At 48.3% G+C, this 16,141-nt stretch overlaps 1 long non-coding RNA gene across 1 annotated transcript; it reads right to left on the bottom strand.

The window, feature by feature from the left end:
* Positions 1–9,147: 9,147 nt before the first annotated feature.
* LOC123358318 lies at positions 9,148–15,189 on the bottom strand. Its single transcript, XR_006575715.1, has 2 exons — positions 15,147–15,189; positions 9,148–10,637 (listed from the first exon to the last, which is right to left on the bottom strand). It is a non-coding gene; the product is annotated as an uncharacterized LOC123358318 (long non-coding RNA).
* Between the last annotated feature and the right edge of the window lie 952 nt (positions 15,190–16,141).

The raw sequence follows: 16,141 nt of genomic DNA on the forward strand, positions 1-16,141 counted from the left end.
CCCCAGATCCTTTTCAACAGTACTAGTACCTAGCCAGTTATTCCCTCTTTGAATAAAGTCTTTTAGCCATGTGTGCACCCACATTATAAGCAGATGGGCCATATGCCAGAGTAGGCAACTTCCTCATACCATCCCCTCCATAAGTTTATCAAGCTCAGTCTTGAAAAGTGAGTTTATTTGCCCTCACTAATCTCCTGGGAAGGCTGTTCCTGAACCACTTTCCTCTGAACTGTCAAACTGTTATATGCAAATTCCCCTGCCGTGTGCGACTTCCCTGATTTATCAGCCCAAAGATTTGTTTATTTACACACAAGTGACTCCCTGCTCCTTTCATCAGCTGGGGAGAGGGGAAAGGTGGTCTCTCAGTCTGAGGTGTGCCAGTCACTCAGGTTGTCTGCTGGGGTTGTCTCTCACTGGTGGGGGGTGGGGAGCACCCACTCAATCACTGGGAGAGTCAGGACAGGCCTGTACCCCTGCAATGCTGCTCTTTACCATGCAGGTCTGTTAACAGCTGAGGGATTCCAATACTCTGCAATGGAGAAGATGCACATCTTTTCCAGAGCCAAATTCCTTCTTCTGCCCATATCTTCACAGCCCGCGGCCTGGGGATGCTGCTTTACATTTAGTTCTTCTGGTGTGGTGGTGTATTGAAAATCTGTTCCATCTAGGGTGACCAGATAGAAAGTGTGAAAAATCGGGACGAGGGGTGGGGGGTAATAGGTGCCTATATGAGAAAAAGCCCCAAATATTGGGACTGTCCCTATAAAATCGGGACATCTGGTCACCCTGGTTCCATCATCTAGTGGTCTCTTGTTAGCTTATATTTCTTTGTGTCCTGCTGCTCAGGTCTCAGCAGAGTGCATAGTTCATCATCCACCACATCTGTGCTTTTGTCTTGTGTTCATAGTGGGTGTAGGTCTTTGCAGTTTGGATGTAATATGTGCCCATCCACTGCTACGTTATATGAATGAGGATTTATTGTTCAACACATGTAGCTTGGTTCCAAGTGCATGATTTGTCCAGAGGAAATAGTTTGATCCTGACAGTGTCTCCATTCGTAGTTCTGGGAGGTCTTTAGTTTGTTGACTGTACTAGGCTTTGGCCTTTGTTTTGCTTCCTTTTTGTCTATTACTCCTTATACCACTGCTGGTTGTAGTAACACTGAGTCTAAAAGTGCCAAGATACACATGGTCTTGCCATCAAGCACTGAACTGGGCTGCTATTAATGTCTTTTGTGGGAGTGTCTCTCCAGTCAAGGATGGGTTGCCATGTATTTTCTTTACTTTTCTTGTCTGCAAGCTTTGACATAGTGATTCCTCTTGCCGCAATTATTGCCCCCATATGAAGGGCATTTTCCATGATCAAGTTTTTCTCCACTTGGGTCTTCCTTTACATTTTGTTGATCTCTGCTGCTTTCTAATTGAGCATTTTTGCACAAATGTTGATGTTTCCTTGTATTTTCATCCTTTCCTTGTGCTACTTGGTGAATTATCTTTATGTCCACTCTACTTATGCCCTGCATTTGGGTGTGTTGGTGTTCACTAGCTTTGCACACATTTATAGTTCTTGGCAGACTTAGTGTGGATTCTCTGAGCTTTTTCATTTCAGCTCTTGCATCTTTCATCCCTCTTATTGATCTATTAGTTCAGCTTTTAAGATAAGATAATGGCATGAGCCAGCCATTTTGTATGCTTAAGCAATATATCAACCTATTGTTTCTCCAGATGTTTTATTACATTGTTACAAAGTTATCTTTCATATATATTTTTATGCAGGGGCAGCTCTAGGATTTGTGCCACCCCAAGCAGGGCGGCACGCCGTGGGGGGCGCTCTGGCTGTCGCCGGTCCCGTGGCTCCAGTGGACCTCCTGCAGACATGCCTGCGGAGGGTCCGCTGGTCCCGCGGCTCCGGTGGACCTCCCGCAGGCACGTCTGTGGGAGGTCCACTGGAGCCGCGGGACCAGCGGACTGTCCGCAGGCATGCCTGCGGGAGATCCACCGGAGCCGCTTGCCGCCCTCCCGCGTAATGCCGCCCCAAGCGCGCGCTTGGCGCGCTGGGGTCTAGAGCCGGCCCTGTTTTTATGAGTTGAAAGTGTTTTTGTTGTGTCTGACATATATCGTAAGTTCCTGCAATATCTTTGGAACATGTTACTGTGTCTATGTGTCAGCAGCTGGCTCCCAAATCCCCCCACCCCCAGTACTTATCTTCATGGGTGAGGTATATATGCTTGGATGGGTAGGTGACCAGGCCTGCTGCAATCCTCTGCCACACAGCATCCTCAGACTGGGTGGTGTTGGCGGGGACCCCCAGAGCAATGGATATGGGAGTGAAAATCCCATGGGGATGAGTGGAACAATTCACACCTCTCAGAGATGTTGTTTCAGGCTCTCTGCAGACCCAGGCAGACACCACTGCATCGGTTACACTTGGGCCACATTTTCAAAGTGTTAATTTGCTAGAAATTTACATTTTTTAATTGAAAGCTGAGATTCTGCCCTCATCGTGTGACTCCAGGAGCTGGGGCTCTAGGCAGAGCTCTATAGTGCTTATGCTTTAATCTGGCCAGGCTCCTTGGAATACTTTGCATAGACAACAACTATATATTTGTTTGGCAGTGAGCTCTAAATCCAACCACCCACCTTAGGAAATACAAGTGCAACACACAGGGCCACTGTCATCACAAAGGGACTGGGGATTGCTTGGGTGGTCACCTTGGTGATTGTGGTTGGTAACAGTTGAATGGCTTGTGGGGATGTATAGGCTCCCTGTTGAGTGGCTGTGGGGATGTGTGTGATTAGACAAAATTCTGCATGTAGTTGCATGGCTTTACTATCTGTTTTTTGGTTTTGGTAGTTATGAGCTGGATATTTGCCCTGAGTTACCCTAACTGTAACAAAGGTTTTTTTCCTATGTGTTTGAATCAATATATGATTCCATGCTATTGTTTTCACAGGGACCCTTTTTCAACTAGACGGCCTATATCCTTGTAAGCGTGCAGACTCACTCCTGCGGTGCCTCCTGCTGGTCTCTCAGGGAATTAGCTCTTTTTCCAGCCCAGCGCGCCCTTAGCAGGCCGGTGATCCACTACCGCTTGGCCCCCAGTGTCCCTCTCTGGACTCTGGTGCCCTGTTAGCTGGGGTGCTGCCCCCTCAGTCTTAGGGTCTCCCCTCCCTGGGGAACCTCCACCCACCATCCCCACCTTGCCTCAGTGTAAGGCTACTGCCAGTCATCGTCTAGCCCCCATGCCCTGGGGCAGACTGCAGTATTAGCCACTCATCACTGGCAAGGTTGGGTTTGGACCTGCTGCCTTTGCCTACCCCTAGGCTGCCCTCTGCAACCCCCAGTACCTGTTGGCCTTGTGCTAGGCCGCAGCCTGGGGCTTTCCGGGCTGGAGGTCCCCAGCTCCTCTGCCTTTCCCCAGCCCTGCTCCACTCAAGTACCCTGTCTCTAGCTCCCTGAAGCCAGGCCCTTCTCCCTCTACAGGCAGAGGGAGACTGTTTGGGCTCCTGGCTCACAGCCTTTTTATACAGGCCAGCTGTGGCCTGATTGGGGCGTGGCCCAGCTGCGGCTGCTTCCCCAATCAGCCCAGCTTTTAGAGCTGCAGCACTCTCCAGGGCTGTTTTTTAAACCCCTCAGGGCAGGAGCGGGTAACCACCCCGCTACAATCCTGGAAAGCAACAACTGTGAAGAAGAGCCAGGGGATCAATGTAGATAAGCAGCTGTGCCATAAGCTTCCTGTGCAATACATTGTGTTAGCCCCTTTTGCTACAGAGCTCGTGTTCAGTTAAGACACAATTTGATCAGTCTGTACCTCCTCAGAGTGAAGATGTCTGATCAAAGGCAGAATGAGATCCAAAAGAGGTGGAGGGAATTGAAGTTAAAAAAATTCAAATTGCAAATATGATGCAACTTTTTAACACTGAGAATAATTAGCCACTAGGCTGTTGAATGTTACCAAGGGATGTGATTAATCATCACTTAGGCCTGGTCTACACTACAAGTTTATACCGAATTTAGCAGCGTTAAACCGATTTTACGCTGCACCCGTCCACACAACATAGCCCTTTATATTGATATAAAGGGCTCTTAATACCGATATCTGTACTCCTCCCCGACGAGGGGAATAGCGCTCAAATCGGTATTGCCATGTCGGATTAGGGTTAGCATGGCCGCAAATCGACGGTATTGGCCTCCGGGAGCTATCCCACAGTGCACCATTGTGACCGCTCTGGAAAGCCATCTGAACTTGGATGCACTGGCCAGGTAGACAGGAAAAGCCCCGCGAACTTTTGAATTTCATTTCCTGTTTGGCCAGCGTGGAGAGCTCATCAGCACAGGTGAACCACGCAGAGCTCATCAGCACAGGTAACTATGCAGTCTCCTGAGAATTGAAAAAGAGCTCCAGCATGGACTGCACGGGAGGTACTGGATCTGATCGCTGTATGAGGAGAGGATTCCGTGCTAACAGAATTCCGTTCCAAAAGACTAAATGAAAAAACATTTGAAAAAATTTCCAAGGCCATGATGCAGAAAGGCCACACCAGGGACTCAGTACAGTGCCGTGTGAAAGTTAAAGAGCTCAGACAAGTCTACCAGAAAACCAAAGAAGCAAACGGAAGGTCCGGGGCAGGGCCGAAAACATGCCGCTTCTACGCTGAGCTGCATGGAATTCTAAGGGGGGCTGCCACCACTACCCCACTCCTGTCCGTGGGTTCCGAGGTGGGGATGGTAATCGCAGCCATGGCTGAGGATTCTGCGGACAGGGAAGATGAGGAGGACGAGCTTGCAGATAGCCACACAGCACTCCATTCTCCCCAACAGCCAGGAGCTTTTTCTCACCCTGACGGAATTACCCTCCCAGCCCTCCCAAGCAACTATCCCAGACAATGAAGCCATGGAAGGGACCTCTTGTGAGTGTACCTTTGTAAATATAAAACATGGTTTAAAAGCAAGCATTTTTTAATGATTAATTTGCCCTGAGGACTTGGGATGCATTCGCGGCCAGTACAGTTACTGGAAAAGTCGGTTAACATGTCTGGGGATGGAGTGGAAATCCTCCAGGGACATCTCCATGAAGCTCTCCTGGAGGTACTCCAAAAGCCTTTGCAGAAGGTTTCTGGGCAGGGCTGCTTTATTCCGTCCTCCATGGTAGGACACTTGACCATGCCTGCATGTAGCAAGTAATCTGGTATCATCGCATGACAAAGCCTAGCTGCGTATAGTCGCGGTGTTTGCTGGCATTCAAGCAACATCCGTTCTTTATCTCGCTGTGTTATCCTCAGCAGAGTGATATCCTTCATGGTAACCTGGTTGAAATTCAGGAATTTAATTAAGGGGACAGAGATGGGCATTTCTTCTGAGCTGTTTGCCTGTTGCTTAAAAGAAATCCTTCCTTGCAGGTAGCCAAGCGGGGGGTGGGTGGGTGATTGACGCTGAGCTTTTTTGCGTTTGGCTAGCAGGGATCTTCCCTGCTACCAGCCACGTGGTGGGGGGGAAGGGGGTGTTTAGCAGTGATCTTCCATGATACCAGCCACACGGTGAGGGGAGGGGTAAAGCGATCATCACAGAGAATTGGATGGGGGTGGTGGTTTCTGCTGCTGCATGTTAACAGGAAAGAAGCAGCACTGAACGGGCTTTGCTTGCTATTTGGTAAAGGAGGGCGCTGGATATATGAAGACTGCAGAAGCCGAAAGACAATGGCTTACCATGACCACAAGCCGAATTCTGCTGCCCGGACCTGCGTCATGAGATCTCTAACACCAGAGCCGCAGGCACTCAATATTAAGATGTAAAATGCGACCTTGTAGTGAAATCACATGTGATATGTAAGGTGAATAGTGTTGTTCACCGTGAAAGAGTGTAAGCATTGTTCTGTAAAATGTATCTTTTTAAATACTTCTCTCCCTATTTTCCCTCCCTCCTGCAGCTGCAAATTTTTCAAGACTTCCTACTCCATCCCGAAGGCTATCTCAGATAAGGCAGCGGAAAAAAAAAACACGAGACGAAATGGTCTCGGAAATCATGGAAGTGACCCACAATGAAAGAGCTCATCTGAATGAGTGGAAGGACGTGGTATCAAATTACAGGAAAGATGCCAGTGAACGTGAGGACAGGAGGGATGCTTGAGATGAGAGGTGGCGGCAGGAAGATCAGAGGTATAGGCAGGAAGATCAGCGGTGGCGGGATGCAACTCTGGGGCTGCTGCGTGATCAAACTGACATGCTCCGGCGTCTGGTGGAGCTTCAGGAACGGCAGCAGGATCACAGAGTGCCGCTGCAGCCCCTGTATAACCACCCTCACCCCTCACCATGTTCCACATCCTCCTCACCCAGACGTGTAAGAACGCGTGGGGGGAGGCTCCGAGCACCCGCCCACTCCACCTCCGTGGACAGCCCAACCAAAAGGCTGTCATTATTGTGAAATTTTTTTAGTGGCCTTTTCCTTCCCTCCTATCCTCCTCCCAAACCACACCTGGGCTACCTTGTCAGTTCTCTCCCTCTTTTTATAATGAATTAATAAAGAATACATGATTTTTAAACGATAGTGACTTTATTTCCTTAAGCAAGCTCTAATCGAAGGGGGAGGGTGGGTTGCTTACAGGGAATGAGTCAATCAAGGGGGAGCGTTCATCAAGGGGAAACAAACACAGCAGTCACACCCTACCCTGGCCAGTGATGAAACTCGTTTTCAAAGCTTCTCTGATGCGCACCACTTCCTGGTGTGATCTTCTAATCGCCCTGGTGTCTGGCTGTGCGTAATCAGCGGCCAGGTGATTTGCCTCATCCTCCCACCCCGCCATAAAGGTCTCCCCCTTACTCTCACAGAGATTGTGGAGCACACAGCAAGCAGCAATAACAAAGGGGACATTGGTTTGGCTGAGGTCTGAGCGAGTCAGTAATGTGCACCAGCGTGCCTTTAAATGGCCAAATGCACATTCTACCACCATTCTGCACTTGCTCAGCCTGTACTTGAACAGCTCCTGACTACTGTCCAGGCTGCCTGTGTATGGCTTCATGAGCCATGGCATCAAGGGGTAGGCTGGGTCCCCCAGGATAACTACAGGCATTTCAACATCCCCAACTGTTATTTTCTGGTCTGCAGCCGTTTAAACAGAGTAGTGTTCCTGAAGACGCGAGCGTCATGAACCCTTCCTGGCCATCCCACGTGGATGTTGGTGAAATGTCCCTTGTGATCCACCAGTGCTTGCAGCACCATGGAAAAGTACCCTTTGCGGTTTATGTACTGGGTGCCCTGGTGCTCCAGTGCCAAGATAGGGATATGGGTTCTATCTATCGCCCCACCACAGTTAGGAAATCCCATTGCAGCAAAGCCATCCACTATGACCTGCACATTTCCCAGAGTCACAACCTTTCATAGCAGCAGCTTAATGATTGTTTTGGCTACTTGCATGACAGCAGCCCCCACAGTAGATTTGCCCACTCCAAATTGATTCCCAACTGACCGGAAGCTGTCTGGCGTTGCAAGCTTCCAGAGGGCTATTGCCACTCGCTTCTCAACTGTGAGGGCTGCTCTCATCTTGGTATTCTGGCGCTTCAGGGCAGGGGAAAGCAAGTCACAAAGTTCCATGAAAGTGCCCTTCCGCATGCGAAAGGTTCGCAGCCACTGTGAATCGTCCCACACCTGCAAAACTATGTGGTCCCACCAGTCTGTGCTTGTTTCCCGGGCCCAAAATCGGCGTTCAATGGCTAGAACCTGCCCCATTACCATCAGGATCTCCAAAGCGCAGGGGCCCGTGGTTTGAGAGAATTCTGTGTCCATGTCCTCATCACTCTCGTCGCCACGCTGCCGTAGCCGTCTCCTCCTCGCCTGGCTTTGCAGGTCCTGGTTCAGCATAGACCGCACGAGAATGCGCGAGGTGTTTACAACGTCCATGATTGCTGTCTTGAGCTAAGCAGGCTCCATGCTTGCCATGCTATGGCGTTTGCACAGTTCACCCAGGAAAAAAGGCGCGAAACGGTTGTCTGCTGCTTTCACGGAGGGAGGGGTGAGGCTGTACCCAGAACCACCCGCGACAATGTTTTTTGCCCCATCAGGCACTGGGATCTAAACCCAGAATTCCAAGGGTGGGGGAGACTGCAGGAACTATGGGATAGCTATGGGATACCTACTCACAGTGCAACGCTCCGGAAATCGACACTAGCCTCGGTACATGGACGCACAACGCCGAATTAATGTGCTTAGTGTGGCCGCGTGCACTCAACTTTATACAATCTGTTTTACAAAACCGGTTTATGTAAAATCCGAATAATCCCGTAGTGTAGACATACCTTTAGAGTCTTCAGAGTCTGTATGTCTTTCAAAAAGATATGGTTTAGTTTAGTGTTTTTCAGGGGGACCACCAATGGCAATGATTGCAAGACATAAAAAATGTTATTACAAATTAAAGCAAATAAATTCTTGCTCCCCACTCACCCTTACACTTCAAGGTGTCTCTGCAAACCTCTCAAAATACAATCAAATTCTGTGGGTATATCAGTGTTGTCATTGAATAATGGTAAATAATGTTCACTATTACTTTCGTAAATGTGAGAGGTTGCAGAGAATTTTGACATTGAAGAAGTTGTCTCCCACCTGCAAAGCTTGAGAAACACTGATCAAATTCATCCATGTGTTATAGGAATTGCTGGGAGAAATCCTGTGACCTCTGTCACACAGAAGGTCAGACCAGAGGAACATAATGGCCCATGCCATTCTTAAACTCTATGAATCTGTTACAAGGGGATTCCTTCTTGATAACATCCATCTACACATTTGAGTTCAGTTAGATTAACTTTCCATATGCCACTGTGCTGACTCTGCTGCACATTCTATTGCAATGGGATGCCTCATAAAACATGGGGGATATGAGGCCGCCCTGCTCCTGCCCTTCACCTGACCCAGCTCCACTCATGGGACTGACCCTTGTGAGCCACCCTCACAAAGATTTCTGGGGGATCAGGAAGAGGGGGCATAGTGAAGAAGAGTCACAGCTCCCCTCCAGCTGTGCCATCCCCAGAGGAAATGTATTAGTGCTGAGTTCCTTCTGCTCTGAACAGCTAAGTCCAGCCTGGACCAAGGCAGTTACTATGCAGGAAGGAGCTCACTGCAACTTTACTGGCTATCGGAACAGGAGACCATTAGCCCAAGTTTCACTGCAAATCACTTTATTGGAGCAGGTTAACAATAAATCACTCAGAGAAGCTAGCAGACTGGAAACCCTTCAACCCTTTCTTGGAAGCCGACATGAGCATGTTGGGATGGAAGAGGGAGGAAACACAGTGGGTTTGTGGAGCCACCTCCATGCTGGAGCTTACTCCTGGGCTGGTGCTATGCACAATGTGTTCTGGTGCACTTCATGCTCGGTTCTTCTTCTCTGATCATAGATAGTAATCAACTCGATCAACCTTGAGATGGCACTTTAGGGCACAGATGACCAGCACTGTGTGAGTAGATCTCTTGGCCAGTGGCACACCATGATTTTTTCCCTGTTGGTGGGTGGCTCATTTATCCCCTGCTGATACTGGGAGATGCTGGAAGTTCCTATCTCCACGAAGAACATGATCCCCTCCCCATTCCCTTTCCCACCCCACATGAAGCTGTAGAAATTGGAGATCTCACACTGGAGAAGGGATTGAAAGGAAAATAAATGGCAGACAGAGGCCAGCAGATCCCTGAATAAGCCTCCTAGTTAGAGCTGTGTGAAGAGTCTGGGAGGGAAGGGAACACCCCAGAGGAAGCTGCCAATCAGGGAAAGCGTGAAGGAGACTGGGAGGGTGAGGTCTGGGAGGAAGTTCTGGCATGGCCTTGGGGGACAAACAGCAGGATACCAGGCTATGAAGCACTGCACAGGATGAGCTGCGCTTTCCCAAATTCACTGATTCTGTGGTGTGTGGAGCAATGAAGTGCAAGCATGGGCAGAGCTCTAACTCTGCCCCTTCCTGTGGGGGCCTCTGATCGATGGCACCCCAGGATGGCAAGGTCTGCAGCCCATTGGAACTAGCCCCAGCCGGCTCTCAGGGGATGCAGAAATGAAAGCTTGTCATCGAAATTGATCGATTCATAGTTTGGAAGCTGTTCACCTTTCAGGGCAACATAATTCAAGCCTCTTTCATCCGCCCGGTCACACAATAGCCAGGCACCGCTCTGCACCTTATGGGATGACACTCGGTCATTGAAAGATCCCTTGCTCAGGCTGGTTGCTTCTTTTACCACCTTGATTTCCCCTTCATAGTTGGCAAGTTCATACAGGGTGATCTTGGGATTCTTCAGGTCTTCAGTAATCAGCTTGAGAGAAGTGATCTTGTCATTCATATCTTCACCAACAAAGCTGTATTCACCTTCCTCAAACACCAGGAACTTGCCTGAATAATTAGGATACTCATAGGCCACCCAGGGTTGGCCAGCGACCTTTACAGAAGAGACACAGTGGCCCCACTCTACAGGCTTCAAGTCAGCGATGTCAGAAATGAATTCTTTGGATTTACCTTGGAAGTTTATACGCTCATAAATGATGATCCCATTCATTTTGGTGGGTGTGGCAGGATCTTTGTGATTGGTTCTTGGAGCTGAAGCAGTGACTGAGAAGCTGTGGAGAGAGAACACAGCTTGGGAAGCAGCCCCTACTCAGTAGAGAATCTCTGTGAGGGGATGAAACATCAGGAATTAGCATTTCATTTGAAACAACAGATAAATACACAAACGATTGAACAAAATGGGTGGGAGATGGGCAAATGAATAGAGGGAATGGGCAAAGTCCTTCCTCAAACATTTAGCCAGCGGGAATAAAAGTAGGGTCTTTTTCCCCACCAGCTGACTCCAAGGACTATTGTCTTCTCCCAACCTGCAACTCCACAGCTTATGAAGAATTGCAGTCTGGGTCAATGGAAATGTTTTGTTTTGATAAAATTGAAATGTTTCACTCCAATTTTGACTTTTTAATATATTATTTTTATATTATTTTATCTTCTATTTAATTAGGGTAGAATATTTTAAAATTATAAAATAAAAACAATAAAAGAGGTAACTGGTACTGTATTTGGTCGCTGGTATCATATAATTATAACAGGGTGGCTTGTCCCACGGGTTGCAGTGATCCCCAAAGAAAGGATAATATCTCAGGGAGGAGGGGCTGTGCCCAGCTTAAGCCTGGGGGGAAGATTTCTTTTGTGTTTGTTTGAGAAATTTGTTAAGTTAATAATGCTACTAAAAAGACAGAGGCCCCAGAAGGGTTGTGTTGAAAGAGAGACCGTGTGGAGTTTGCTGAAGGAGCCCAGAAAAAGGGGGAAACAAGGCACTGCAGAGGCACTCCTGGCCACAAGCAGATGCCCGGGTGGCAGTTGACCCCCTTTCTATAATATAATTAAAATTAATAAATAATACGTTTCAAAATGAAAAATCATTTCAAAATTGGAGATAAAACAGTTGCAAAATTGTGGAAATCAAAATGTTGCAAAAACCTGCGCCTCACCTTGAGCTTTGTGGGCACCACATTTTAGGAAAGATGTAGACAAATTGGAAAAAGTCCAGAGAAGAGCAACAAAAATGATCACAGGTCTAGAAAACGTGACCTATGAGGGAAGATTGAAAAAATTGGGTTTGTTTAGTCTGGAGAAGGGAAGACTGAGGGGGGACATGATAACAGTTTTCAAGGACATAAAAGGTTGTTACAAGGAGGAGAGTGAAAAATTCTTCTCATTAACCGCTAAGGAGAAGACAAGAAGCAATGGGCTTAAATTGCAGGAAGGGAGGTTTAGGTTGGACATTAGGAAAAAGTTCCTAATTGTCAGGGTGGTTAATTACCTAGGGAAGTGGTGGATTCAACCGTCACCCAAGGTTTTTAAGAACAGTTTAGACTAACACCAGTCAGGAATGGCCAAGTTATCACTTAATCCTGACTTGAGTGCAAGGGACTGGACTAAACGACTTATTGAGATCCCATCCAGTCCTACACATCTGTGATTCCAGTAAGACTGAACCAGAATGTTTAAAGCTCACTGAAAAGCTTTGTTTCAAATTTCATCAAAAACAACACATTCCTGCAGAATGCTTCGATTTCAATGAACCAGCATTTTCTAGCAGAAAAAAATGTTCTTTCCAAATACTTTTTGACCAGTTCTCATCTCTGTAAAGGTCTCAGAGCATGAAACAAATGTCTCCTCCAGTGCAGAGACGCTCACAGGTCTGGCAGCAGCACTGGCTCCACATCAGTGGGTCTCAATCTTTTTTGGCTCAGGAGCCATTTGTAAACCTGGATGGCCGGTCACAACCCAGTAAATAGCCTTAGTGCAAACACATCTGGCTTACTAAATATTTCTCATCCACGATATACAATATATACACGGATATAATGAGTACTAAGTAAGTACATGGCGAGCACCATAACAGCAGCTCCTGTGACTCCTGTCCTGTGGGGTGGCTGGGCTTGGCTCCCCGTTCAGTGCATTGTGACCTCTGGGGATGCCGTACTGCTCAGGTTGGGCCCACCCCCTCCGTATTTTTGTGTGTAGCATTGTGACCTGGCACATGTGGCTCAGCCCCACTTACTGAAATTTGGCCCCTCACGACAGAGGGGTGGCTGGGTCAAAGCAGAGCAGCATGGCAACCCCAGAGCAGGAAGCCAAGCCCAGTCAGGCCCATGGGACCGTAGCTGCAGGAGCCTGTGAAGGACTGTATTCCCCACACTTGCCCTGAGAGGCCAGGCAGGTCCGATCAATCAGTTAAGCAGTGAGCAGGAGAGAGACTTAGGCTGCGAAGGGGCCACTAACTGGAAGCAGGCTCATATGAACAGGAACAAGAGGAGCCTGTATAGAGCCTAGAAACAGAGAGCAGAAATAGGGCTGCAGGGAAGCAGGCTGCAGTCACTCCCTGGGAGAAGGGAGGTGTGTTTAGGGATGCAGGGGAGTAGTCTGCTGTCAGTCCCCGAGAGGAGGGAGCTTGGGCTCGCAAACCCAGAGGGAGGGGGAGATAGAAGGTAGAGCTGCGAAGTAGGAAGGAGTCCAGGGGCACAGCAACATGGTCTGGGAGTGACAGTTGCTAGAGATATGGTCCCTGGACTGGAACCTGGAGTAGAGGGTGGCCTGGGTTCTCCTACCAGCCACTGAGGACATGGCATAGGCCAAGCAAAGGACAATGGACTGCCTTGGATCGTTTGCCCTGGAAGGGGAAACAAACAAGTGACCTGGCTGGAGAAGCAAGTCAAGAAAAGGGAACACCCTGAATTGCAGAGGATACGACAGGACAATGGGAAAGACACCACCAGAAGAGGCCACAATGCCTGGCCAGACCTAATCCTCAGAGTGAGCAGGAGGAAGCACCTCTTGTGGTGAGTGAACCCCGAAACAGAGCTACTGCTTTGAGGTGAATGGGACAGGCTGCAACCCCCCCAGGGCAACCCCACCTCCCCAGGGAAGGACCGGACCTTTCCCCGCTCAGGCCTCCCACACCACCCTTTGGTACATTCTGGTGAACCAATCTGGGGTCACAGTGCACAGGTTGAGAAAAGCTTCTCCACATGGAGACAAGAGGGAGAGAGAGAGCGAGCACATAAATCGAGTTCAGCTTTTGCATCCAGATGTTGAGCACTGGATATAAATTGACAGAAAATGCCTGTGAGCTCTGAGCAAATGTTGATGAGCGAGAGGTGGAGAGCCCATCTCAGGGCTCCTCCCACCAGGGACTGGGAGGAGGAGGCAGAGCAAACCCCAATATCCACAAGGCTTTTTCTCTTTCCGACTGGGGTTTTGGATGAGAAGAAAGAGACAGTGCCCCCCCGACCCTTCCCCCCCCCCCGATTTCCTGCATGCTGGGGAGGAGGGAGGAGTGTACCCTTAACAGATACCCCCAGCTGCTCTCTCTTCTCCTCTGGGATTTTGGGAAAGAGTTGGCTGGGAAAGGATGGGGAAGCAGGGAGAAAGGGGACTGAAGAGCGAGGACACAACACAGACAGGAGGAGAAGAGAGGGGCTATGCGCAAGGGGGAAGAGCTAGAGAGAGAAGATGAGAGAAAGGGAAGGAATGTGAGAGAATCGAGAAAGAGAGACAGGGTCATGATGAAAGCAGGGAGTGAAAGAAGAATGGATTTAGAGCCTGCAGAGTCTAGTGCATGGAGCCCCTACAATGCTTGACTCTGAGCTGGTGGTACACAGCCACTGTACCAGACATCCAGACGGGACTAGTGTGCCACAGGACTTAGAGAAGCACCCTGCAGTGGGGTTGGCTACCATAGTTTGGAGCCAGTCCTGCAGACATGTAAGCAGCTGCACAACTTTACTCACACGGATAGTTCCATTGGCTGCCTAGGGGCGCGTGGTGCTTTGGTGTAAAGTGTTTGCATTTACTGGGCTAGATTCACCACCAGTGTAACACAATCTTACACACACAATAGAAGGATTTATGCTGATTTATTCTGACATAAATTGGCAACGTTCCGTGTGGATAGGAGCTCTGAGGGGCACCAGGTTATAGCTGTATAAAGCAGCCATAATTCCACTGCTGTGTGATGAAAGGGGGCTGTAGATCCCAGAAGTGGATGGTCCTGGCAGAGAATGGGACCTGGCCAGGGTCTCCATCGTACATAGAGCTGATTGGGCATTTCCTGTTGAAATGATTTTTGGACAATTTCTAAAAAATCTAAATTTTCAATGGGAAATTTTCAATTTTGCTGTATTTGGTGGGGGGGGGGAAATCAAAACAAAATGTTTCATTTCAGGGCTGTTCAACAGTACACTGCTTCCGCCCAGAGTGCCTTGGTGGTTCCTGGGAGTCACATTTCAGGTGCTTCGTGCCCCCGTTCTCTCCTATGACCTGGACCCTTACCCAGACCTCATTCCCATGATGCACTGTGGTCCCTCTCCTGACAGAGCCACATGGCACCTCCGGGAGATGTATTCTTGGCAGGGAGCCTGCCCCATAGGGAAGAATGAAAGCATGAGGTACCCGAAACTACTTGTCCCATGAGACAATAAGCAAATGCAGTTCAATGTCAAACTGACTTGAAACAAAATGTTTCAACATTTACTAAACAAATTCTTTTGTGAAAATTTTTGATATTTTTCCAGTTTGGGACATAAACAAATGTCAAATTATTACAATTCCCTATGAGCCAAATTCCTATTTTGTCTCAGCTGCATTTATGCAGTATACGCTCACCTCCTGTAGTGTGTGCTCTTCCTCCTCCTCCTCCGCCTACGGGCCCCAATTCAGGAAACCTGTGAAGATTAGACTATTACAAAGCTGCCTGAATATGGATTTAAGAACCTAACTTCAGGCACGCAACTGAAATTTTTCATGTTAACCTCTGTGCCTTAGTTTCCCCATCTGTTCAAGAGTAATATTAATACTTCCCTTGTTCTTCTTCGTGATGATTAAGCACTTAAGCATTGTAAAGCAAAGCTAAAAGTCACCAGAGTTCACATAAAAACCTCCAGTGGCCAATCCCGCACTCTCTCTCCCACCCCACCCCCATCTTATTGAGGCAATTGGCCATTGCAAATGTTTTAATGTTGATGTGCAAAAAGCCCAGCACAAGCAGGTTGCTCTTCTTCTTCAACAGAAGAATTAAAGATCACAAACATGCATTTCCCTTAGGGGGAGCATTTCTTGCCTATAACATACTGTTATGCTGGAGATTGGCTGGCTCCCACCAAGCGTGTCTTTAATCTACAGGCAATCACACACCTCACTGAAGCTATGGGCATGGCACCCACCTTTCATTCAGACTAAATAACATAGCAGTTAAATACCCATTTGTTTAATGACCACTGGAAAAATGGAAGCCACCACCCAAAGACTAGACTGGATGCAAACACAAGGGCTGGGGATTGATTTGTGAGGAGCTGTGTGTGTCTGTACGTCAGAATCAGCCACAAAGCATGGAAAGAGAGTTTTTCTTCATTCCTGTAGTACCTGCCACCTCTTCCTACAAACTAAATATTCCCTCCCCTTCCTATAGTATTTGGTGTGGTGTCCCCCTGTCAGAACCTGTGCTCTCAGAAACCACCTTCCCTAAATACAGGAGGTGCACTCTCACGCCTGGTGGTAGCAATAACATCTCCCTACAAAATCATCTCAGGGGATGTGGTGAGCTCGTGTGAACCATGCATACTAAACCCACAGACACTCTGTAATTCTTCTCTAGGTGCTCT

The sequence above is a fragment of the Mauremys mutica genome, chromosome 1 (assembly GCF_020497125.1).
Source record: "Mauremys mutica isolate MM-2020 ecotype Southern chromosome 1, ASM2049712v1, whole genome shotgun sequence".
NCBI lineage: Eukaryota > Metazoa > Chordata > Testudines > Geoemydidae > Mauremys > Mauremys mutica.